The sequence below is a fragment of the Triturus cristatus genome, chromosome 11 (genome assembly GCF_964204655.1).
Source record: "Triturus cristatus chromosome 11, aTriCri1.1, whole genome shotgun sequence".
Classification (NCBI taxonomy): Eukaryota; Metazoa; Chordata; class Amphibia; order Caudata; family Salamandridae; genus Triturus; species Triturus cristatus.
Window position 1 is genome coordinate 847,082,012 of NC_140594.1, and position 15,136 is coordinate 847,097,147.

The following is a 15,136-nucleotide window of genomic DNA, read 5'->3' on the forward strand; positions in this document are numbered from 1 at the left end:
TCCTCTGCTGCATGAGTAGAATCAACATATCAACACTGATACAGGAACAGAACAGGTGCATCGCACTCGAACCACTACACCGCACTCAAAACCAACGCATCCCGGAACCATCTCTTCATCTTCGGAATCGGCACATCGCCATTGTTGCATGGAGAAAATTGATGCATCACCTCGACTGCGGGTTAGACAACGATGCATCGCTTGGTTGGACCGTGCATCTCGCTGTTGCAACCAGGACCAAGGTACTTTTGTTCAGCGGGCCTTGCATGGTCTCTGTATCTGCCCAAGCTCCATCGCGGTCGGCCTGAACTTTTGACTTTCTTCCAGTCCCGAGTGACCAGATAACCCCATAGGCAGGTATTGCTTCTTAGTGCTAATTTTCACTTTTAAGCTTTAAAACTTCATATCTCGAGTTCTATTTATTGGATTTTTGTCGTTTTAGTCTTGTTTTATTTACAAAATCATAATTGCTTTTTCTAAACTGGCGTGGAGCCTTTTTGTGGTGTTTTCACAGTTTTACTGTTTGAAGTGTTTCACAAATACTTTACACATTTCCTCTTAAGTTAAACCGCCTGCTTTGTGCCAAGCTAACAGTGGGTGAGTACAGGTTAAATTATGGTGTGCATCTGACTAGGACTGCGGTTCCTGATTTGGCAGGGTGTATATCTCTGCCAACTAAAAACTCAATGCCTAACAAATGGCATATTTCTGGTGATGCCCATTTCCCCAGTCATTTCCCAAACATCCGATAGAGTGCAATCTGAGCAATCAATTATACCAGTCATGGCAGCACTGAAGAGTATACATATTGATGATTTGAACACATGAGGGCTTAGGTTTGTCTGGGGCAAATGAATCCCTCAGCTGCTGATGTTCCTTGGGGGCACTTAATGGCAGAGGAGGTGGAGGCATAGCTGGTGATACACCTGGAGACCCCGTTGTTATGGGGTTGTCGAGTAATGGATGGGATGGCAGCAGGCCCGGATGATTTTGTGCCATCCCCCTAGGATTCTTCTATCATTTCTTCTTCTTGACCAGGAGGAGATCTATTGGCCATCTCCTCCTGGAATGTTGTATCCTTTCTTCATCCCTCTTCCTCAATATTAGCTACAACCTCTGACAGGACACTTTTACTTGCAGTGTGAGTTACTTTCCAGGTGGGTGCATTCTCCCTTGTGGTAGAAGGTTCTTTCTTTCCTTTGGTAGTGGAACGGTCTGGTGCCCACCAAGCAACTTGTGATCTTGTCCTTCTTTGCCCCTGTTCCTGTTTAAAGGATGTTTAGACAGCTCTGTCTGCTAAAAAAAATTCAAACAAAAGAAAGGAATGATGAGTACATACGTCAAAAATTGTAATGAAACATACTTTGCGTTTTCAAGAAATCTCAACTTTAAGTAAGATAAAGATTGACATTGTTCAGCATTCAACTTCTCGTTGTCGTGGTTTTGACTTTATAAAAGCTTTGTTTTCTAACATTGGTTTGGTGTTGCCCAAAAACTGAAAAAATCTTCAACTATGGTGTTGAAAAATAAAACTAGGGGTGCAATGCAGAAAGTATGTTTTAGAATCGAGGCGCATAGATATGATTGATTAATGCCAGCCATCCAGCCTCAGACAACAGTCCACAGAGTATACTGGTTAGCACAATCATGTTATAGAGGAAACATTAACTGCGTGGTTAAGGCTTTACATTAAAAGTTTATGTACATCCTAAGGATAACTAGTATTCCGCACAGTATGGATTAAAAGTATTTTAAAAGGAAAAAAAAAAGGGACCAAGACGACCCAGTGGGCAACAACACACGCAGCAAGTCGCAACAGGCAAGCACCAGTGCCCAGGGAGTTTAATTGTTAACCTCTCCAATGTGATTTTATCCCCAGCAGAAGAACAAGTCCTTGAAAAAGGCCTGGGCTTTGTACCTACTGCGCGTTTGGATAAGTTCCAACTTCATTGTTAGCTAGCTAATTTCTTCAGAAAGCTCAATTTAAAAGCATTCTTTGAAGGGAAAGAACAGACAGTATCTCACACCAGTCAAGGAGACACTGGTTTAAGGATAAACTCCACTTTTACTCCGCCTCCTCACACTGTTCCAGCAGAAATGTCTGCCTTTGAGCAGGCGGTTTACCATGAAATTGAGACTTTTGTGGAACCAAAAGTATTAAAAAGACATCAGTACATCTGAATTTGAGGCCCGTGACCATTTACAATCCAACACTGCCATCACGATAAAACCTGCTGACAAGGGCGGGGGAGTGGTTATTCAAAACACAGTGGATTATGACAATGAATGCCAAAGCCTTTTGGGTGACAGGAAGAATTACAAACCACTGACCACAGCCCCTTCCCCTGAACTTAAAACTCAGATTGTGAACCTCGTAAGAGAGGCAGAAGAGAACGGTCACATCATCAAACACGAGGCTGAATTTCTGACAGAAGGGGAGAACGTAATACCATACTTCTACACGTTGCCCAAAATACACAAAAACAGAAACACCCCCCCCCCCCGGGATGCCTGATCGTCTCGGGAATCGGCTCTCTACTCGAGCATTTGTCGCGTTTCTGCGACTATTTTCTCAAACCCCTGATTCAACGGACTCCAACTTACCTCAAGGATACTAAGAATCTCCTCAACCTCCTACAAGAGTTGCCTATTTAGACGGATTTAACCATACTTGTGACCCTTGACATTGAGAGTCTTTATACAAGCATCCCCCAGGACGATACCATCAGAGTCCCGGAGAAAGCCTTGAATGAAATCAATTGAGAATACCATACATCCAAAACATTCATCTTGGAGTGTGCCACTCTGGCACTCAAGCACAATTTCTTTGAATATAAAGGAGATATGTTCCTACAATCAACTGGGACTTTGATGGGCAGCACTTTTGCCCTCAGCGTAGCTGGCCTTTATGTTCATGACTTTGAACGTAAGTTCATCCAAAGTGCTGATAACCCTTTTGCCTCTTCCATCAGTTTTTGGAAGAGGTATATAGATGATATTCTTCTGATATGGTAAGGATATGAGGATTGCCTTGCAGATTTTTTACAATGGATCAGTACTCTCGATCTGAATCTGAAGTTTACCCATAACTGCAGTACACAAGAAGTTGTGTTTCTTGATGTAGTTATTTCCAATACTAATGGGTGCCTTACAACCAAACCCCATCATAAACCAACGGCAAAAAATAACCTTCTGGAGTTTTCAACCTTCCACCCAAGATCCCTACGGGAAAACTTGCCTTACGGACAATATCTACGGGTGAGGAGAAACTGTAGCAATTTGGATAACTTCCGTAGGCAGTCATCTGACTTAACCATCAAACTCAAACATCGGGGCTATCCAGACAGAGTCTTAAACAAAGGCTATAAAAGGGCACAGAACCAACCAAGAGAGGCACGACTAGAGGAGATCCCTAAGGAGACAGAAGAAATCCCCTTGACCTGTGTCATGACTTTCAGCAGCGCATCCAACATTGTGAAGAAAGCTGTCACCAAACATTGGAGAATACTCACTAGTAACAGTAGACAATGGAAGAAACCCCTGTTTTCTTTAAAAAAAAAGGACGGAGTCTCAGATAAGGGTGGGCGGACAACTCCGTTCCGCCCACAGAATGTGCGGAGATTTGCCCTTCCGCGATAATAGGCAGAGAAACAGGGCAAATCTCCGCACACTCAGGGCATAACGGAAGTTGTCCGCCCGCACTATTAAATACATAAAAAAATAAATGTTTAAATAACCTTACCTGATCGGCGGCGTCCCCGGGCTTCAAACCTCTTCCTGCGCGTCTTCTTCTGAGAACTGCGCATGTGCGCATTCCTCGGCAGGAATGCGCTTGCGCGGGCTCCCGCGCATGTGCAGTTCTCAGAAGAAGACGCGCTGGAAGAGGTTTGAAGCCCGGGGACGCCACCGATCAGGTAAGGTTATTTAAACATTTATTTTTTTATGTATTTAATAGTGCGGGTGGGATGCGGGTGGGAGGCGGGATGTGCATAAGGGAACTATGCGGAAAATGCGGAGATTGGTTCCAACTCCGTGCCTCTCCGCGTAGGTCCCTTACGCACATTACGCCCACCCTTAGTCTCAGAGATAGTTTAGTCCATACTCGCCCTAGGGATAGGCCCATGAGGGACCTTCCAACTATAACTGAGGCATGGGGCCTTCCTAAGGTGACGGGTCATTTTCCCTGCGCAATTTGTAGTATTTGCCATCTTACATGACACACAAAGGTCTTGGACCTTGAATATGAGAAAACGTGGACTCAGCGTGCCCACACTAATTGCAATTCCACTAACGTGGTTTATCTGATTAGTTGTCCATGTGGGCTGCGCTATGTGGGCATGACCACGCGCAAAGTGAAACTGCGTGTATTTGAGCATCGGAGTAACATCAGATGTGGGCGTGCCACCACTAAACTAAGTGAACATTTGCTACAGCATAATCACACAACTAATGACCTTAGAGGGACAATCATTGAGCAAGTAAAAGCACAAAGAAATACACAATAAATTCTATATGAGAAAGAACAAAGATGGGTGTATCGATGGGGTATGCACAAACAAGGATTGAATGACAATATTCAGTAGGGTACAGTCTAACAACGATAATCCCTGGAATATTCACTGTCACTCCCTATACATATACATATTTATATGTTTATATAAAATACACTCATGGGTCCCTGTGGGATTCCTTTTCCCCTAAAAGAGACACTTTCTCTCTTCTCTATACCATCAATTACATACTTTTTAAAAGGGCCTAGACCAATACTCTCTTTTATGTATGAGGTTACTTTCGCTCAATGGAAGCATGTTTCTTTTAATTTACCCTGCTGATTTGATATTCGATATCCGCGCTCCACCGGCTCTGTCTCCCGCAGTTGTATGTAAACTTTCACTTTTTTAATACAATTTAGCATTTTTGCTTACTTGCCACACTTAATTTACTGGGAGAGCGAGGAATCGCTGGGATCTAAACTGACTAAATGTCAATTTTTTCAGTATTTCTACTTATTTAACCCCTTCCCCGCTCATGACGGAACCACTCCGTCATGAGCCACGGGTGCCGTGTGCTCATGACGGAGTGGTTCCGTCATGCTGCGACCGTTGGCCGCCGCTCCGCCCACGCGGTGCTAATTCCCCGATGTGCGGGCGATTAGCGCAGTGGGCGGAGTCGTGACGGAACCACTCCGTCATGAGCACAGCTCAACCGTGACTCATGACGGAGTGGCTCCGTCATGAGCACAGCGCCACCGTGCTGCCCCCAAACCCCCCCCCAGCGCTGCGGCGGAATTCCTGCCGCAGCCAAGGGGTTAATGGACTCGGCGATGTTTGACAACAGCAACAGCTGTTTGTTTTGGATATTCCCGGGAGATAATTTGTCCGTGTTTCTCTGCGATGACCTGATTGGATATCCCATTCCGAGACCGTGAAACGATTTGTGTGATTGGCTTCCACTTACGTCACGTCATTCACGCTCACGCAGTGATGTATGTGGAGACCTCTTTTTCGAGACTTTCCCTGCAGTTAAAACCATGCCGGTTTTCATTCTTCATCCACCAGCGGGGTCCGGTCATAAGAGGGATGACGCAGGTACCAAGCGGGTGCCTGGCAGCGAAGGCGTGAGTTCTAACGCATCAGCATGAGATAAGTAGCGCTTTCATGTCCTGGCCTTCTAACTTAATTCATTTTTCTCTTCCTTCCTATATCTGCAGGGTGTGCCATTTTGCCACCACCCCCTCCCGAGAACCATGGTGTAATAAGTGATTACACCCTATGTAAGATATACGTTGAATTTTACGAACCATGCATGCCCAGCAGCACTGACTTATAGCCGCCATTTACATAGTGTTGAAATTTCACAGATTACTGACTATCGCTAAACGCCGCAATGGGCATACTGAGTGTAATAGCTCTTTAATAGTTCCTCCTATGATATGAATTGAGCGTTCTCTTTTTTAAATGCACAAGATCGCCCACAGCAGCACGTCTGATTAAGTGTTACCGTCTTAGTGCACCTTGCAGAGCACAAGTGTATGTTGATCCTGTCATGACAAACCTACGAATACCCTGTCTAATTATATTTTTGTTTGTTTTTCTTTGTATGTTCGTTTATCAGTGTCTACTTCAACAATTTTCAGTGTAAACTCGGTTCCTCTCAACACGGGGATTACTTGACTAATTAAGTTTTTAATATATTTTTCACATTCATAACCTCTGGTTAGGGTGGGCCTTAGCGCGCCCATACCACCGAGGTTCACCTTTCTTTGGTCCTGACGAATGCCTGATTAATCATCACACATAGGCAGAAACATGTTGACCACACACTAGTGGATATAACTGAACAATTTATTCAGTTGTATATCCCACATCTTATTTTTATCTATGTCGGATTGGCCAATTAATAAAATGTGCTTTTTTGACACAATCTAGACATTCTTTAATCCACTTTCACCTATCACAAATCACACAATACCAGCTCCGCGGTAATTCTGGCGTTGCAGCACACCAGGGTGGCATTCAGCCTCTCCTGGTGGTGGCCAATGATGAAGCATGTCACCAACTAGGTTGGTGAGTGAGGGCTTTCTAAAGAACCTAGTTGAATTCTACATACATGCTCTTCTCTCTAATAAGGCACACTCTTTCGTTGTTATGAATGAATTAAAAGTATTTTATACATGACAAAATAACAGCATTAAATGCGCTACCGAGTGAAGTACTTGCACAATGTCAGCCTTACATACAATTATTTTTTGGGGAAAAAGAAAATTGTACATGAGAGAATTTAGAGATAGCGATCGATGATGGTATACGTAAAAAAATTTACATTTTTCAAGCAAGTACTGGTTCAACAATGGGAGTGGTCAATTAAAGTTATGTAATTTATAATGACCATCTTGAACATCACCCAATATGAATAGTCCCGAGACGTGTACTACAACATGTAAGCTTTCCTTATATCATAACTTATAGTACACAGATCTTAATGATAAATTACAAAAGTCTGAAAGAAATTGTGGTTATTCATCAAGAAATCAATGCGTCTGAAAACATTTTTTAAATAAATAATTTTCATTGCTCCAACAAGAAATAACTTTCATATCAATTATATGGATTTTTTATGTGACACACGAAAATGAAACAACAATTTAATCTATTTGTTTTATCAGGTCAACATATGAAACAGGTAACAATGATATAATATAAAGACATTTAACAAGATATGACTGAACACTTTCAAAACACACATGCACTTTTAGTATTGTTGGATTTTTGCTACTCAAATGCTTCCAGTTGTGTGGCACATATTAGCCAGTCTGTTCTAACACCCTTCCTGTGCAGTCAATTGGAGTGCTGCAAATGTGGCTGGGATGATACCTCCCCAACATTCTTTGCCTTCAAACGTGCCCAGCACTGGGGGTCCTCCCAGCACTTGCAATACTCCTTCACTCTGTAGGAGTGGACATCCACTACACTGTAGTGTGTGGCGATGGCCCTCCAAATGAGGGACCCCATAAAGCTGAGGGTATTGCTAGAGAACACCCTTATGATTTATTTCAAGTCCTTCATCAGTGAAGCACGGGGTCCTGTCTTCCTGTCCTTTAGACATTAGGAATGGAGAACCTCAGAACCATTTTATACCAAGAGACCTCTGCTTCTTTGATCCTCTTGGACGTTTCTGCAGCCTTTGACATGGTCTGCCACTCGATACACCTTAAGAATATGTAAAATCAGGGCATATGCTAATCTGCCCTCAAATGGTCTGCATCCTTCCTGTCAAAGAGATGTCAGTTCACGCCTCTTACTCCTTAACACTGTGATCTAACTGCACCCCTACAAGAGGTGCTGCATGGATCCTGCCTCAGTCCCACCCTCTGTAATATCTAATTGCTCACCCTAGCAGTACTTATCTGCTCATTTGGAATGGAAATTTACACCTATGCGGCTGATACTAAATTAATTTTATTCATCTTTATTTGTGAAAAAGATGTACAAGTAAGATTATATGAATGCATGAAGACAGAGGCCATCTGGATTTCCAACAGCTTGGTTAAGCTGACGGGGAGAAAACCGAGGTGCTTCTCTTCAGCACCACTTACCCCACCTGGTCACCCAACTGGCAGCCAGGTGAGCTCAGGAAAATCCTGGTACCCTCCTCTAAAGCAAAAAAAGTAGGGTTCTTATTTGACGGCAAGCTGTCTTTTTCTGTCAGATTACCGAAATGGCGACCGCTTGCTTTGATACGGTCACTCTTGAAAGTCTTACCTCTTCTTCCAGTACCTGCTCAAAAGACAGTGGTTCAGGCTCTGATAACCTCCCACCTAGTCTAAGGAAATGCCCTGTATCTTGGCTTCTCTAAATGACTATGTCATTTTCTGTTTGGTGCAATAGGCGGAGACCTCCACCTCAAGCACTGAGGTTTGCTCCCAGTACATGGAGGCCTCTGCCATTCACAGGTACAGAAGACTCTGCCCTCAGTAGAGAGGGCTGTGCTACACTTGTGAAGGGCTCTATAAACACAGGGAAAGAGGTCACAGATTAAAGTGCGTTGCTTCTTATTGTGCTAAACAACATTTTAAAGTTTGAAAATGATGCATACATACTTGTGTAAACCATGTGAATGCTTTTACGTATGGGAAAGTATATAAATGTGACAGTGTAAGTGATGTATAAGTGTATGAATAAATTGAGCATACCATGTTTGATTCTGACTTTGTGGTAGTGCAACTGTATTATCTCAGGATGGCACAAGTCAATATGATAAAAGTCAACCATTTATCATTAATAGAATACTGTCCAAGCACAATAATGCAGCAACCAAACTGGTGGCTCAGGTGAAAAAAGGAGGTAACTTGTGGATCATGCGCCGTCAACCCCTGACCTCTGGTTTGTGCATCACCCAAGTAATCTGTATGTGGCCATAAATCAAGGATTATGTCTACATGTAAGCCACATTGCATGGCTTTGTTCTGCAACACACAACAGGCTACTACTATCCTGCACACAATTATGGCAAATACCCTGTCCGATCAAGACGTCTGTAACATGACCGAATCATTCCGAAGTGTGTTCTATGGTGTCTCAGGTACATATGTGTGCCCTATTGTACCTCTGTTGAGGCTGTGTGGTTGGATGTTGAAAGGAAGAGAGGAGATTGAGAAGGATGGCATACCAGCATCACCTGCAACAAAGACACAGGATTTTAGTTGCAGTAGAACCATTTAAAATGTATTGCAACATAAATACTTACATTCAGAAACTATTATGGAGATGTGTATCTTTTATGGTGCAGTGAGATAATGAATAGCAATGTTTTAGATGCCAAGCTCGAGATGCTTAAGCAGGCCCTGGGTGAGTTATTATAACTTACAAGGTGGTCATGTCACTGAGATCCGCAGCACCCAACTGACGTACAAGAAGTTATGGACAGAAAATGTAGCAGTCATATGTGCTTATACGAAACATGGGGTACACTTCAGTGAAGCAGCCATTGGCAATGCAGAGAGAATGCATGTTGATGGACTGCTATCGGTGGCTCTTGCGGAAATGGTGTTCCCTGTGGCGTGGTGGCTGAAGTGCCACATGGGTGCAATCAAAAGCACTTAAAACCCTAGGGAAGTGGTCAATGCCACCCATTGACTTTCTCTAGTAACGGAGCATAGTAATAAAGTTTTGCACCTGGCTGGTAATGCATCTCATTACTGTTTGAAGCAGTATTATTGGCTTGTCTATGAGATCCCTGGAGTGTCTCCAGTGATCATCTGGAAACCCTCTATGTCCATAGAATGGAATGCAGTAAGTATTTTGACATGAGCAGGGATTACCTTGGAGCATGCTATAGTTGAATGGAGCTCTTGGTCCCAGTCTGCAACTATGTCAGGGATCACATCAGGTGAGAAGAAGTATCTGGCAAAGACAGCTTCAACACACCGTGGCAAAGATAGTAAACCTATGTCTATAAACTCTCCTAACACGCCTCAACTATAAGTTCCTCAAAATTAGGGGAAATCAACAAACTAATTCACTGACATAGTGAACTGAAACAGCTTTTGTTGTAAGTTCATTTTTTATGGTGTCAGCCTGTATATGATTGGTTGCTGTTGTCATGTGATTCACTTCTAGATGGGTCCTGACTCCTCACCCCCCGGTTTCTTGCATTAGCCAGTCTATTACATGTCTAACGAGCTTTGTTGATTTTTTTTATGATTATATTTAAATGTTAGAAATGTATTAATGAAGTTTAAAATATGTCAAAACCATTTAATATATCTCTCTCTTTATTTTCCTATCTTTCCATATGTGTAGCTAATATTATTACTTGGCTCCGTTGCTTTTAATGAGATTGTGTTGCTATGTGTTGCTATGTGTTTTTATCTAAGTGTGGTGCTTAAGTGACTTCAAGGATTGTCTTGAGTATGCTTGGGTTGGAGTACATTTCAGACAGAAGGGCCGGGATCTCCATACAGAAAAGCCAGCAGAAGAGGAGGCGGAAATTTATGGCCAGAGATTTCTGATTAAGCCTTTGCAATATGTAAACTAGTACTACTTTACAAACTCCAAAATAGCTTTTGTGAATAAGGCACACAGTCTGTAAGTAGTGCTCCTGTTGACAGAAATGACTACTGCTTGCTTCTTTTAACTCTTAGACCTCAGCTATCTTAGGTAGATGACTGTGTTCTTTCAGATTTTCACCGTATCCTTTGTGGTAGCCGCAACGCCATAATAGACATTTGAATTGTATTTTGTGCATTTCCAGTGGGTTCGCTCGTTGGTAGAGCATTCTTTTGTATATGCATAATATATCAATGTTAGCATTGGGTTGCCTTTCTGTGAAGACGTGTAGTTAGGTATATGAGGCATTGTATTGCCTGTGAAAAATATAAATACGGCAAATGTCATTTTAATTTAATAATTGAATAAGACGTATTGCCTGTGAAAAATATAAATACATCAAATGTAATTTTAATTTAATAAGAATAAAGCTTTGTTTAGGCTTGTATGTTTCATTTTCATGCATTGTGTATTTAATAATTGCATTCTTATTTTTTTCTGGTGTGATGTTGATGTGTGCAGCATATCAGAGTTTTTCTTTTCTTTTCTGTTTTTTGTGTTTGGTTTTCAATGTTTGTGTTTCAATCCCTGTTTGAAATTTAGGAAAGAAGAAAATGCATTTAGTTGGCTTTTCTGTTGTGAATTGTTTTGAACTATAGTTTAAGGTGGTTTAAAACACTTGTTCTTATTTATAAAAAAAATGTCAAAAATCACCTTCTTTCTGGAAGCAGTTCCATTAGTTATGCAGAGTTGGGCTCGAAAGTGCTGGAAGTCTTGCACTCAGGCAGAGTGTCAGTCTCCTATGGTTTGTGCTAGCTGTGTACCTGTTAGTGGGTGTGCCGTCTTCTGTATTTATATTCTATATTAATTGCTTCTGCTTTTTTATTTGCTAAGTGTTTTTGTTTTGAATTTCATAGGTTAAAGTTTTGCTTAGGAATCTTTTTTTAGGGGTTAGTTCATACGGAAGACACTAATAAAACTTGTTTAAAGTATATGTTTCGATTATGTATTATTTATATTGTGTTCAGAACGTTATTGTGTGTGCAATTTGTTGTATACTTTTTGTTGAAAACAATGTTATGGTTGTTGGTGTTTTGGCTATTTATATTTAGGTCTGCCATACATCATAGATAACATTGATTTGTGCCCTCTCTTGCTTTGACTTAATGTCTGGTTAAAGGATGTGTTAAGTTTGAACAGATTCATTATATTAGATTGTGTTATATTGGATTTTGTATCTAAAATTCCCTGGCTGGTATATATTCGAGAGATTCTCACTCACCTTGGTAGACCCGAATTATACTTTAATCCTACCAGCATTACCAAACATGATATTGTGTGGCTCAAGGAGACTTATCTCCTTAGAACGACAGCAGAGAGGAAAGCAAAGTCCTTGACCAAGCCCCCAGTTTTATTATGGTTAAATCATTGCCTGGGATTGGGCCATATTTACTCTATGACATGCCTATTTGTACTGTCGTCTTTTGACCTTTTTAGATTAGGTTTGTTTCACCAGTTGTTGTATCCTGATGGAACATGGTATAAGTATACTGGGCCCCCTTTATGTTCTTGCAACCTGCGCTTTAAATGCTATACTTTGCATATTGTTATGATTTGTCCTTTGTATGCACATCTTCGGCACAAGTTTTTTAAACCGTTTTTTTAACTCATGGTTTTTATCAGGCAAGGCCAACCTTTTTATTCCAGCAACTTCTAGATTCACATACAGTTTGTTACAATGTGTCAAAGTTTCTTGTGGGGGTTTATAAAGCTATTCATCAGGTACAATGCTGGGTTAGGATGTTCGATGAAACTATTATCATGTGTCCTTGCTTTTTATCATGGTGGTTTTTATGTATTGCTGTATTACTGTTTTTACTTCTATCACTTTATTGATGAAGTTGAATAAAGTTTATGATGATATTTTTATTTAGGTTGCCTTACATATATTAAAATGTTTACTCTGTATTCTGCCACTCTTTATTTTTCGCCTTGCTACTGTTCTATATCCGATATTTTTTATGAACTGCTTTTTAGTGGATGTTTTTGAGATTTTGAAAGGGCTTTAAGAAAGTTGATATTTTGAAAATCAGTGTTTAACAAGAATATTTTAGTACTACAATACGTTTGTGGTTGGTACTTACAACTGAAATATTGGGATTCTTCATAGGTGGCCCTTAAGCACTACCAGTAACATTTTAGCTGATATTGTTGGGAAGGTATGCTGTTGAATAGTCCATTGCGGCCCATATTTTCTAGTCTTCTTTGGGGAAACGCAACTACTCTCAACTGCCTGAGGAAAAGTCGAGTTGCTTACTCTGTACGGCTGATGCAACACTGAGCCAATATGTTCCCCCATCTTAATTTTTCTTATGGAGTCAGACATATGTCTAAATGTATTCCATTGATGCTCTATAACTTATGAACAATGAGGGTATACTTGGAATGTTGATATTAAGAATAAAGTATACACTACAACCAATCTTCTCAGTGATTGTCCCCAAAATCAGAAAGTCTCTCCCTATCGAATTTTGTCATATACTAAAATGCTAAAGATCACACTTCAGGAAGTATGTTACAGTTCATACATTCTTCATTCTAAAATCTACATACATAAACAGATATAATCAATATTGTTAGATTTGGCTGCCCTTGAAGTGGACCCCAGAATCTGGTTAATCACTGCTAAGATGTCGGAACAATAGAGAACAAATGTTTTTCTGCACAGTTAGTGCATCATAAAGGACTTACAAGCCACCCTGAAAGGGCTGTCTAAGAGTCTGTCAAGGCCACACTGGAGAGCAGAGAGAACAGCTTCAGGATAGAAGGAAGAGGGAAAGCAGAGAGCGTGGGGTGTGGGTCGCAGGAGGACAGGTATTTTTTTACATGTGGAACAGGGAAGAGATGCTAGGCTATGTAAGGCTCTCCCATTACTCGCCTGCTACTGCACAGCAGTTGAAAGCAGTGGCGGATGATTTTGGGGGCTATGTCTAACAAAATTATTGATGGGAAAAAACTAAATAATGGGATTTTTTTGATCTTGGGGTACTGCATCACATCAAAGACAACTTGAGCTTTGTTAAGTCTCTTGAATGTCACTCTGAACCCAGGATGAAAAACATGCACATTATCATTGTTAGCCCTCTATGATTCTACATGTTGATGTTTAACCTAGAACTGGTAAAGAAATGTTTCAGTAGCGCCCTTTAAATTCTGACCACTCATTATCTGTGTCCCATTGTGCTTAAAGTAATCTATTGTGATCAAAAGACTCTCTTCCTTGCCTGACTTATGGTCTGAAAATCCCCATAGTTATATGTGAAGTTGTGAACGACCTAAACTTGTCTACTAAACTACCTATCAAAATAAGTCCTCTATAGTAAACGGGAAAGGAAATTTACTCTGAGAAATCTGTACGTTAGATTCTGATTCTTGGCTGCTCCAAATCAATAAAATTGTTATTTCAGAAAATCTGGAATTATAATTTTTTACTTAAAACGTCTTGACCTTTTGCAACATGCCACTGGAAATCTAGCCCAGAACCATACTAAAACATGGCAAATTATAGATTTTTGATTCTATGCTCTCTATAGAATCAATTGGTGGGTGGCAGACTAGACTGCTCCCAATTTGGCTGCTCAGTTGTCTTTGGGGGATATGTTGTTTTGCAGCGTTTGCATCAAATGTCATGAGTTGAAAATATATATCCATGCCAGCCAATCAGGAGCAAGATATTCTGCCACCCACTAATAAATTAGCGTGGCCAGATTGTTAAAAAAAATTATAGTTCCCAACATTCATGACTCTGTTTTACAAAGAAACAGCTGGCTATGGCCTTTTCAGGGATACATTTGTAGCTGTGCATGATGATAAAAATGTGAAGTATTACTATTGCTGCACTGTCCCACCACTACAGCAAATGTAAAAGGTTGCCTTTATGACACCGATATTATGTGAGTGCTGTGAATGGATTCCAAAAGCAATAGGCTGGTGGAAACAAAATAAATGTAAAGGTGTAAAAATCATTCAATATTGATGTATTTGCACATTGTTTCACATGTATTTATTTGCGTTCCCCCAGTGTGGCTTGGCCGATTACGTAAGACAAGAATGGACCAAGGCAAGGACCATGCAAAGAGCACATTCAGGGTTATATTTACAAGGAGCCTGGGCCTCCGCTGTGCCATTTTTTTTTTGACGCAGCAGTGCGGCTTTGTTTGCTCAATATTTACAAGGTGATGCATCTAGGCAGATGCGTCACTTTTTGTCGGCCTGCATCAGTTTTTCCTTTTGTCCGAATTGGCTGCATCAAGTTCGTATATGCAAGGTAGAAGTTCACACCTAAAACACCCCCTAAAAATGAGGTAGTGTTATTTACGACATTTTGCAAAAGTAAAGCATCTTCGGGAAGCGGACCGCTGAGTTAGAGATGTGTCAAAATTACTACATCTCTAAAACCCAGGCGTAGGAATGACGCATTGGCTGCGGCATAGGTATCTAACCAGCTGAAGTGATTTGAAATACTGCAATCTACAATCAAGTCCCATCCCCTCAACAGGTAAGTGCACACATAAGGTAGTTAACACAGT